This window comes from Protopterus annectens, chromosome 3.part0, assembly GCF_019279795.1.
Source record: "Protopterus annectens isolate FY-2018-M chromosome 3.part0, PAN1.0, whole genome shotgun sequence".
In the NCBI taxonomy this organism is placed as follows: Eukaryota; Metazoa; Chordata; order Ceratodontiformes; family Protopteridae; genus Protopterus; species Protopterus annectens.
Genome location: NC_056731.1, coordinates 1,305,656,150 through 1,305,669,354, shown reverse-complemented (window position 1 = coordinate 1,305,669,354; position 13,205 = coordinate 1,305,656,150).

Genomic DNA, 13,205 nt, shown 5'->3' with positions numbered 1-13,205 from the left:
AAGTCTGAAACTGTGATGTGTGCCCATACTATCTCTGCCTGCAAATGGGTGGCTACAAATCTGCTTGTAAACCACAATGTGAAGGGGCAATGACCACATATATGAGCCCTGCCTCTGGGTAACCTGTGTGAATCTGTACAGCTGAGAGGTATGGCCACAGCAGGATATGGCCATTCTGTCACATAGATAGATGTACCAGCATGGGATACTCAGCCAGCACAGTACCAAGGTGCTGGACCATTTACACAGACCCATCAGCAGTTGTCTGCAGCTCCCCCTTCAGAATGGCATGATTGTGCAAGGATATGTAGGCTGCAGACCACAATACTGGACACATCTTCATTCATTTTGTATTCCCCAGGAAATTACTGCGAGCAAATACGTATATCTGTCAGTAGTTAATGACATAATACATCACAGTGCAAAACAGTACATATGTCTGAATATCTCTGCTAACACCAAAATCATGTAGCAGAAGCAGCACAGACACAATTAGTTACAGTATCCCACTATCCTTTCCCATTGTAACCCCATATTGTCAACCTATCTACAGAAATCCTGCAGAAACAGGTTGCTCGCTGTAGGTGTAGATCACAAATTCCTGCACTGGAGTACAACCTACCTGGAATGGATTCACACATTCAATACAGAAGGTCATAATGGGCATGCTCCCACATTTAGAGATACAAAGCCCATGTCTGACAACAAAATACAGATGGGTCATACTGGGCATGCTCCCACACTGAAGCCCATGTCTGGCAAAAATAGTGGACTATACATATCTGTCAGTCACAGATGTCTGTGCACACACTGCACATTGCACACCAGTCATGCTTTGCACACATCGGATAGGAATACATACATCTATCCAAGGACAACACACTATAATAGGTCAAACATACACAAACATAGATGTGGGGAAGAGAGAGACAAACAGTGACAAAGAGCTTCCCATTGTGAGGCCTGTCCCACCCAGCACACATTCAGTTGGCCAATATCACATGATGTGCCAATGTCTATCACTGTAGACATTTGCTTCTGGTAGCTGTGCTGCTTGTGATAACTGTGTAACATGACAGTACAAGTCATTGTTCATCTTGCAGTTGTATACACAGTCCTGTCAGTGTGTTTCCAGAGGAATGGTTTATGGTCCATTTGCACTCACACCTCACTCCCCATTGCCCTAGTATAGCCAGCCTGTTGATGTCAGTCACCTTGAAATACCCCTTTGGAGAAAAAGCATTCCAATAACCTCTGTGGTACATGCAGTAACTGTGCAATGCTATAATGTGATGGATTAGTTAGGTAGAAGTTCTAATCCCAGACATGATAACTGTGAAACTCTGTGTGTAGGAATCAATGCTTTTGAGGCTACTCACAGTCACTACTCCTTCTGTTGGCCTACTTTAGCAAGCCTGTTGATGTCAGTCACCTTGAAATACCTCCTTGGACACAATTCACCCTATACGTTCTGTGGCACATGCAATAAATGTATAATGCTGTAGTATAATATACTAACTAGATAGGAGTTTTAATCTCAGACATGGCAATTGTGTAACTCTGTGTGTGTAAGGATCAATGCTTTTGAGGCCATTCACAGTCACTACACCTCCCAATGCCCTACTTTAGCAAGGCTGCTTATGTCATTCACCTTGAAAATCAACTTTGGAGAAAGGCTAGCCATATAAGCTCTGTGGCATGCACTATAACTGTGTAATGCTGTAGTGTGATGTGTTAGTTGGATAGGAGTTCAAATCCCAGACATGACAACTGTGAACCTCTATGTGTGTAGGGATCAATGCTTTTGAGGCCATTCACATCACTACACCTCCCATTGCCTTACTTTAGATGTCAATCACCTCAAAATACACCTTTGGAGAAAGGCTAGTCCTATAAGCTCTATGGTGTGTGCTGTAACTGTGTAATGCTATAGTGTGATGTATTGTTTAGGTAAGAGTTCTAATCTCAGACATGGCAACTATAAAACTCAGTGTTTGTATGTGTAAGGATCAATGGTTTTGAGGCCATTCACAGTCACTACACATCCCATTGCCATACTTTAGCAAGGCTGCTGTCATTCACCTTGAAATACACCTTTGGAGAAAGGTTAGTCTAGTAAGCTCCATGGCGCATGGGATAATGGCATAACGCTATAGTGTTATCTACTAGTTACATAGGAGTTCTAATCTCAGACATGGCAACTGTGGAACTCTGTGTGTGTGTTTGTGTGTAGAGAGTAATGTTTTTGAGGCCATTTACAGTCACTACACCTTCCATTTTCCTACTTTAGCAAGGCTGCTGATGTCATCTACCTTGAAATATACCTTAGGGTGAGCCCTATAAGCTCTGTGGTGCATGCCATAAATGTGGAACAATGTAGTCACAGTAACTGCATAGCTATGGGTTTAAATCCCATATGTGGCCAGTGTTTTTGTGTGTACCTCACAGTTTTTGTTCCTATTTACAGCCAGTACACATCTCCAAGCCTGACTTTAGCAGTCCTGCAGATATCATCCACCTTACAAGTATCTATTGCGAAGCCTATACCATCTCATGTCAGTGGTGCATGTGGTAAATGTATAACGTAATGGTCCATAAAGGTTGCTTGATAGAAGTTTGAAACTCCCCCCTAGCAAATGTAAATGTGTTATTAGGGTGAAATTTTTTGGGGATCACTCACCCACTACATTATCCAATGCCAGTATTTACAAGGGCAGGTGATGTTCCTCACCTTAGAAGTACCTTGGGACAACATACATCCCATAAGCTCCGTGGCACACGCAATAAAGTGTAATAACAATACATAACTAGGTAGGGGTCTGAATCTCAATATTGGCAAGTGTGTGTTTGTCATCAGTATCTTGTGTGGAGGTTAATGTGATTGTATAATTACAGGACTCATTGTGGGGCAGGGTTTACTAAATTCTTATATTGAGGACCTACTATATATCACAATGTCCACCTTACAAGTACAGCAGATGTCAAAGAGCAGAGAGGCTTGTGCAGACAATCCATAACCCTACATGTGATATTATGGCTTGGTGAACAATATAGGCAACCCTTGTATTACCCACAGAACACTCTCCACCCATGTCTCATATACAAACACACTTGTCTAGGCAACAACCACTATATTGGTAGTTCCCTGCATATTGCCCACAGATAGTAACCACGGTGTGACTGTAGTGGACTACATGCCTGTTCACCACAACACTGCCACTGACATCAGAATGTACTGTGATTTGTAACATCTCCTGACTGTGTGTTATCCAGAAAGTAAAAGGACATGGCACACTGTTCCATCTCTACAATAGACAATTAATTGCTTACAGTGGTCTTTTGCTATGTTCCCCACTGGATGTCTGCAACAACTGTAGAGTCTACAAATGTAACCCACAAAGGGAATACCATGCCTTATATACATGCCCTGTATGGACAGATGCCACTAACTCCACTGAATACCTGTATTATGCTGTCAATGTAGGTGCAGGCACAACCTCAGTTCCTTAGCCAGTTCTCACCACATGAGGTCAGGAATGCCACATCAGATGATAGCAATCTGTCCACACAACATGCCTCAGAGACCCCAGGTACACTTCCACATGTCACAGAACATGCATGTGTGACATGTGCACAATCCAGACACTGTCCATGTTATGGAATATAGATCACATGCATGACAAGCATTGCACAGCACTGGCCACCCACAATAGTAATCCAGATGAGTGGATGCTGAATACAATACCCACCTGTGTGGGTCAATCTATGGACTACACCCCTGAGCCACACTGGAGACCATTGTCATGTGCCCCGATGCCAAGGTATACCCTTTGCCTAGCCTTGTACAGCCTTCTGGCTCAGTCAACTACTACACACCTGTGAAGCAATGAAACCATGCATGTCAGTACTGGCAAGTGTGTGTGTGTGTGTGTGTGTGTGTGTGTGTGTGTGTGTGTGTGTGTGTGTGTGTGTGTGTGTGTGTGTGTGTGTGTGTGTGTGTGTGTGTGTGTGTGTGTGTGGAGATTAATTATTTTGAAGCCATTCACACTCACTACACCTCCCATTGCCCTACTGTAGCATGCCTTCTGATGTCAGTCACCTTGAAATAACCCCTTGGCCATATATCAGCCTGATAAGTTCTGTGGTGCATGTGATACCTGCATAATACTGTAGTGTAGCAAACTAGTTAGGAGTTCTAGTCCTGACCCTTCCAACTGTGGTAATGTGTGTGAGTCCCTGAGAGAGTGTGGTTGTGTCTTCCTTCACACCTGCTTTTGTGGACAGACACGTGTACTACTCTTCCCTTATCCCTCCTTTATCACTGTTTCTGATGTCACTCACCTTCAAAGATACCTTTGGACAGCTCTCTATCATGTAACCTCCGTGGCGCGTGCAGTAACTGCATAACAATGTGATAGCAATACATAGTAAGGTAGGGGTTTGAAAGCCAGTACTGGTAAGTTTGTGTATATTATCAGTGTTCTTTTGGGTTGATTGTGTAATGATAAGGTCCATTGCAATGTGAGTTTTGCCACATCATCATTTTGAGGAGCTACATGTCCCATTGTCAACATTACAAGGCCAACATTTTCCAAACATTGTACAGATTCTAGTCGACAATCCTCAGCCATAAATGTGTGCAGCCATGTGCAATTACCATGTGAGAGTATGGATTAGTACACAATATAGGCAACCGTCATAATGCCCAGATACCATTCTCCACCCATGGATCATGCACAAACATACTTAGCTCTTACTGTCCTACTCCCTTCCTTTCTTACTTTGTCTCTGTCTGTCTCCTCTCTCTCTGGTGGATGTGGAAAAGTACACCTGCTTTGCTTAGGCAGCAGCTTGTAAGTGATGCTCACAATCAGCTGATGTGGCCCTTTAATGAATTGCAGTCCCCCACTAGCTAATTGCATGTGGAACAGCTGTGGTATCATTTCTATAGCCAATTGCATGGAAACACACTCCTATATCTAAGCACTTCATGTGGGTGTTGGCCCTTTTCATTAACTGTGAGCAGGACCTCATGTGGGTGTTTGACAAACAGCATCACAGAGGGTAGTTGAATATACCTCTTACAACATACGCTGTGGAGACAGGCCAACAAACAGGAGGGGGATGTTCCAGACATGATAACAGAATGTAAGCATTGCTCTTCTACATTTGAAGTAATGTTGGTTTAACAGGGTTTGTGTGGATATAGCTGCTCTACATGATTTAATATCTATCATGACAGTGTTATGTGGTTGGGAAAACTCTCACTTGTAGGGCTATCTGTAGACTGGCCAGTGTTTGGAGTCGTACATGTGTTGCGTTACTCACACATTTCCTATCTTTAGAAATGCAGTAGCATCCTCTGAGGATTGCAGTCAGTACATGGTGACAGCCATGTGAGTTACTGACTTCATATCCCTCAGTTGACATATGCTACAACAAACCTTGTTATACCAGTAAATGTATGGGTTTATCACAGCAACATGTCAATATTGGCCCTGTGTTAGTGCCTCCAGCCACAACTCTGTCAACCTTTGTACATATGTCATGCAGTAAGAGGTGCATATGTTCAGTACATCATTATTTACTGACATGATACCTGACAACAAGCCAGTGAGATATCAGACTGCTAGACATGTTATTTACAGTAGGCCTTATATCTGAGGACAAAACTTGGACATTCTGTTGTTGTGTGTACAGTAGTGAGGTTTGTGTACTTATGGTGATTGTCACCAGAGTGTGTAATGTGAATATGTACCTTGGCCTGTGTACAGACTGTGGTAGATGTCATTGTTCTTGATCCTGTTCTATGTGATGTTGCATGCTGCTGCAGTGTATGGTACCCTATCGGCGTACATGTTTGTAGGTCCAGACCGTCACATGTCCCATACCACAGTTAGGCATCGGAATACTGTGTTTTGGCCCAGTATATGTAGGGTTAGTATGTGAGTGGCACATATGAGGATGGTGTTGTTCACACAGTCCATATATTGTAATATTAAGTACTAGTATAATATGTGTCTGTGGCTATGTTCAGATTAGTTGTGGGTATGCACTTTCACACAGGTGTCTGTTACACTGTGCTGTTATGTGCCTGTAGAGCCTGATATATTTGTAGGTAAATGTGCATTCTCCCATAAGAAATGTAGGCCAGTGTTGTGGCAGTCTGCCTGTAGTTTGCACAGTGCTTTGTGACATGCCTAGCAGCTCAGTGCATTTACCCAGTGTGCTATGTCCAGATATTTGTCAGATGTGCTGTTGCCTGGCCACCATAACTGTTGTGAATTTCTGACAAAGCAGTGGGATGTTGTACAGATGTATGTTACAAACTAGTGGGTAGTATGTGGGCTTGTGACCACTGCTCCTCCGGTTATTATGTGTCAGGACAGACAGAAATGTGCGACTGCATAAACTGTGTGAGCGTATCTATTCCAGTATTTTTGTGATATCCCCATTTACACTGCTGTAAACATCGACTTTTTCAGGCTTGGGCCACACGTCTTGCACTAAAGGGTGCTGTGTATATCTCTGGACTGACCAGAGTGTGTCAGACTGTTCACATTTATTGATCATATCATTGCTGTATTCAACAGGATCATTACTGTGATTTGTGTGGTACTGTACTATGATGATCTTATGATGTCTGTCAGTAACTCATGGCGTACATGTCAATATCAGATGTGACTTCCCACACAACATTTCTGTTAAGACAACCCCTGTTACAGTAGCAAAAGTCTACATGTATATCTGCAATACTTACATGACATCCCCTTGTACTAAGAGGTTGTGACTATTGGTGCTGAGGTATGACTCCATCACTACATGTTATGGGCATATGTTATACATATATTACATATATATATATATATATATATATATATATATATATATATATATATATATACATATACACACATACACACACACACACATATATATATATATATATATATATATATATATATATATATATATATATATACACACACATATATATATATCTATATATATATATATATATATATATATATATATATATATATATATATATAGCTATATATATGTCCATATATATATAAATATAGCAATACATACATATAAATATATATGTGTAGCTACATGTATGTATATATATATATATATATATATATATATATATATATATATATATATATATATATATATATATATCCATATTCTTGTTATGTGTAAACGTGGCTGCTCCATATACCTTCCCAGATATATCACACTGTATTTATCTGATATGTATATATTTAGATACAACAACATATTTGATTCAACAGTAATATCACTAACAATTACTACACAATTGTAGAAATCAAAGCAGGTGTTCACTACTATTCAGTGTGTGTACTGACAGATATATTTGAAAAAAACATCAGGCATTTTCACAGTTGTGATGCCTTAGTGGTTAAGTGCTGTGACTATAGTGTACTGGGTCCTGAGTTCAAAACCTGGCACAGCTGTTTATTTTGTTGCTAGGTAGAACAAGGGTTGTTGGATAAAGAGTGGTTAAAATAGTTTTGAGCAGCTTGATCACATTCCTGTCTGATAAAATAACAGGGTACGACATTTTTAATAAATGTATTTAATTCCATGTACATAACTTGCATCTATGTGTTGTCATTACAGTAGCAAGGGGTTTGAGTCTACTGTCTGAGACACCTGAACATGTATGGCTTGTACAACACTCTTTTCCATTTGAATGTGTTACATGCATGGGTAGTATACAAGGTTATATGCAGTCACACTGGCATGTAGTGTATCATTACGTTACTACGGTTGACAGTGCTTTTCCAAGTAGAAGTAGATTGCAGATTTTAGTACTGGAACCAAACAACCCTGCATGCAAAAATGGACTCTGACTCCTCAATTTTGTGTTCTTTGTGTTTGAGCTGTGTGTCATTAAGTATTTCCTACTGGATATTGATCTGACATGTGGATATTAACTGTATTTAACTGTAGTGTGTAGTGTATGTGCATGAGGGCTGCTGCTGTGCTGTAATGTAGCAATACCCTCAGTGTCAGTACATTCTCTCTACACACAGTCATCCCTATGCATATCCCATTTATTAGTGGCTTGTTCTGTGTCTGTCTGTACAGATGTGCAGATGTCAGGTATCCATCTTGGCTGCTTACAGGCAATCTATGCTTGAGTGATACTGACATGTCTTCCCAGCTGTGTTTTGAATGCCATAGCTAGGAATCCCCATCCTGTATGCACCACATGCCATGGATACCTCAACTACACTACCACAGTCAACAGAACATGCTTGGGTACAGGTCTACAAGGCAGACATTGACCATATTATGTAATACATGTTGCATACATGTCAACTGCAGCACCTCACTGGCCCTCTGCAAGAGGCAACCAGATGATTGGATGTTGCATTTAACTCTCACCTTTAGGATCACTCCCGTGGCATCAGTTGATAGATGGCCTGCTGGCAAATGGCAGGTGGCATGATACCACTGTACACACATCCCCTACTCTTCCCATCTCTCCATGGACAATATCCTGGTACATACCTATGAACACCTGCACCTATGGACTCCAGTACTGACAAATGTGTCAGTGTGCATTACTGATAATAACAGTGTCTGTGTGTTTGTAGACCTGTTGATAATACAATGAGGCCCTTCACACCCACCGTACCCCCATTGCCATAGTTAGATATGGCTTCTACTGTAATGGACAATACATGTACCTTGTTACACTCTTCACCATATGGGCTGTCTGGAGCTTGCAATACCAGTACAACACTGTTGTACAAATGGGTAGATAGGCATATATGTCCCTCTGGGTTCTGACACGTGTGTGCATGCGTGTAAGTGTGTATATTTATAGGATACAGCATTCTGAGGCCACATTCTCCTAATACAATACAAATTGCCACAGTATAAGGAAGAGTGATGTTGCTGACCATAGGAGAGCCATGACAATGCATCACCCTACTATCCATGTGGCATGTGCAATAGATGCATATCCCTGTAGTAGCACCCTTGAGATAGACAAGGGGTGTATTGCAGTCCTGGTCAATGTGTGATGGTGGGTATGTCAGAGTATTATCATGGGTTTCAGTGAGTACAATATCCAATGTGGGGTGTGGATGCTGGGTATACTGTCTTTACACCATGGTACCCCCAGTATATGTCCCAAGATCCACTCTATGGGGACCACTGTCACCAACAACCATAAAGGTAACTGATTACACTATCCAGCCCAGTGATTCATGTGCTGTCTGCAACTTATCTGAAACAGACTGGACACACTAACAACGCAGTTAGCACTGATAAACCCAGGTCTCTCAGATGTGTGTATGACTGTTATATGTTTGTCAATGTGTATATGGCAGTATGTCACACTATGTGTTGTTCAAAAACAACCAGTACATCCCCCATTACCATACTGTACAAGGCCTGGTGATTTTCTTCACTTAACATATAACCTGGAACACACCTCATTGTAAAAACGGTGTGGTGTGTGCAATTAAGGCCACACACATTATTAGCACTATGTACCTAGGTAGGGGTTCTAGTCCCAGTGTTGCCAAGTAAGAGTGAGTGTGTATGTGAAGGGATATACTTCAGTTTGCAGACTATACATGTCCCAGGAGGTCATCTGTCTGAGAACTGACTGGCAAATGCTAACATTTCACAGGTATCATCCTGTAGAAATTCATTCCAGCACAACTAGTAGTAGATGTGTAAATGCCCTCTTCCCCACTGTATAGCTGTACAGTGATACTGGAGTTGGTATATATAGCTGGGTGTGGATCTTGTGGACACAGCCACCATCATTGTAGTTATTGTTGAGTGTACCCCTCCCCCCACTTAGTTGGCTGTAATACTGAACAGTTCAGGTTATGTAGTTGTCAATCACACTATCTGCAGTTCTACACCACCACACACCCTCCATAGGGTAGGGCTGTGCCACCCACACCTGTACACCTATGTTTACCAAGTTGAAGATTGCACTACATTGGAGAAGGGGACATATACCCTGCCAGTACCATCGTCAATGACATTAAACTAGCAGACTGATTATTTCCCAATATGATGTTGTGCCTATTCTGTCTTGGTGGAATTGCATAGGTTAAAATGGGGTCCTTGCAAAAGTACATACATCCATGTGAACAATATTCTCTATGTTTTGCAATAACACCAAAGCCTATGTGTGTGTGTTTGTGTGTGTTATACACAAACATGTGGTGTATACCACCCAGTACACTTACCATTGTCCACTGTAGAAGGGCTGCTGACAGCCACCATGCACTCACCTGTATTCACCGCTCAGACCTATCAGGCATGTGGCACATGCAGCAACTGTTATAGAGACCTATGATTTGTGATCAACTGTACCGAGGATATGGCACAGTCAAGGTGTCACCACAGTGCCGTACTCCTTGTAGGAAACAACAGCAGACCAGCATCCTGCTGACACATGGGCACCTACAACACAAATGGAATACATTATGGAGACCGCAACCACTCAGTGTTAATAACAGCTATAATGCATCATGGATGGCTACACATCCTGACATGTAAGCATTAAACTTTAGTGCTTAAAACATATTACACAGCATTACACTGGTACACCATAGTGCAGTCACCCTGTGCATCAGAACCATATTAGCATGTTCCTGCATTGATGTTATGGATGACAAGGATGGGGCACAGGTATCATCATATGCACAGGGTGTGTTGTGGGTTTGCCAGAGACCTAGGCTGAGCCAGTCGTTTGACATCATGTATGTGTGTTAGGGGGTTTAATTATTAATTGGGCTGTTTCAATATGGTGTGTGTAGGTATGGGATTGCCCTAGTTGTGTTGGTGATGTGTGTCTGTATGCATGCACACAGTTCTGCCATGTGGCTGCCCTATACAGGGGTTTGTTGGACAGCTACAGACCATACCTGGCAGGCTGTGCAGTTCACCGTCTCCAGCGATGGACACAAGAACTGTCCCTGTCAGGGGTTCCACGAGCACCACCAGGTACAAACCACGATATGGTACTCTCCCCTGATGATGACATATGTCTGCTGGATCCGTGTTCCTCTTTGGACTGGCCAGGGTCACATGCACATGGCCTGCTATGTTGTGGTGTGGACAGCACCCCCTGCAGTGCCGGGGCTGGTACTGCCACTACGGGAGCAGCTATGACTTCTTGCATGTCCACGTCGACCTCCAGCTGTTGGTGTTGCTGGTCTGTGCCCACGTGGCCATCACAGTACTCCCACCATATGCTCAAGCACAGAAATTCCACAGTCGAGGATTCCCACCATCTCACCCAACCGTCTATCCAGGATGTCTGCAAAATAATGGTGGACACCTGCAAGATCACAGATGTTGTCAATAACAGCGGAATGAGTAGTCCTTTACAGACTCAGACCCTATCTGGTATGCCATTCAATATGTACCTGCACTTCCATGATGGCCTGAAACATGCATCTGCTGACACCAGATGTGGCACTTCTGCCACAGGCATGATGACCAGCAGCCCTCCTACAAGCAACCCTGTACATCTGCTTGTGTGATACATCGCTGGGCATCTGGCTATATCTGCTCTATCCAGGCACACGTGCCATAGACACCACACTGTCCTGTCTCATGCAACCACCCGCCAATTGTAACTCATCTATAACTACTGGTTATGGGGTATGTATAGGCAATGTGACTGTGTGCAAGAATGGGGTGGATATCATTGTCAGTGTCTGTATTGACACTAGCATCAGTTTGCCTGCAGGAGGGACACTGACCCACCTCGCCACCTGTGAGAGGAAAACAAGAAATGCACTTTCAGTCCTGTATGTCATTGCTTAACTGTACACACACATACACACACACACACACACACACACACACACACACACACACACACACACACACACACGCACTTACAGGTGAGGGTGCACAAAGATATTACACACAGACCTCTCATTACCCATCTGTCAACATGCATGACATATGGCACTCAACAGCATGCACTTCAGCTTTAGTCAATCCCTGTTACCAATATTATACATCTCTGTGATGCATGGGTTCTGTTAGTAGTTGATGCCCCTTCCCCTGGAACACACTGTACTCATGTACACAGTATTGTTGTGCACCTGTTCAGCACCCTGGCATGTACTGTGCACCATACCTCACAGGTGTACACTCCACTGCTGAACATGTATATGTGTGTCAGTTATGTTTGCTCTGCTGCTCACAGCCCCTATGTGTTTGTCCGACACATATCTGGGATGATATGTGCACATATGTCATTAGTGAATGCCTGATGTCTGATTTGCAGATCTCATCATCAGCGGTGCATGTATGACCAATAAAATACAATTACACTGACAACCTGCAAACGTTACTGTGGCTATGAGGAATGTACACACCCTTATTGACATGGCACCCTCTTCCCTGAGATGCCATGGGGCCAAAATACTGCATATAGGTTCATAGCTTCATAGGTTCATACTAGGCTATCTGCCCTAGGGCACTTATAAGCCTAGCCAGAGTGTGTTTGGCTTTCACCACCCATTTTAAATTAATTTTGCTATGCCCTTTTCGAGAAAGTTAGTATACTGTGCCTCTGTCTAACAGTGACACAGAAGTGATACCCGGGGTAAACCTACGATCGCCCATCCACTCATCAAGATTCCTCTTGAAGAGAGTCAATGTGGGACTCTGCCTAACCTGGACTGGGATTTTATTCCAGAGTGAAGGGAGCCTCTGGGTTATGAATCTGTTGAATCTGATATGTGACATATGACTTGTGCAATCAAATGCAGTATCCAACAAATGTGTTAGTTGTGCAGATGTTGACTGAGATGCATACAATTTGTGGGTGCATACATGTGCTCACCCTTAACATGCCGGTTTGTTGCACCTGCTAAGTGTGCTACAGCAGTCACTATTTCTGGAAGGAGTATACTAGCATGGACCATCTGCATTTGCCAGTATTTGGTCATTCTGCCCTACAAATGTCCCCCATCTCTGCAAGATTGCAAGGTTAACTCATGTGCACAGCCCTTGGAGGACACACAGTGCCTTCACTATTGCTGTGGAGTCAGGGTTATGTCTGTCACAATTCTTGACCTTAACTGTGTGCAGATACTGCCATTCTTACCAAGCTTTGGATGTCTGCTTAAGTTCACTGTTGTGTTTCAGGATGACACCCCTCCCCATCCTCA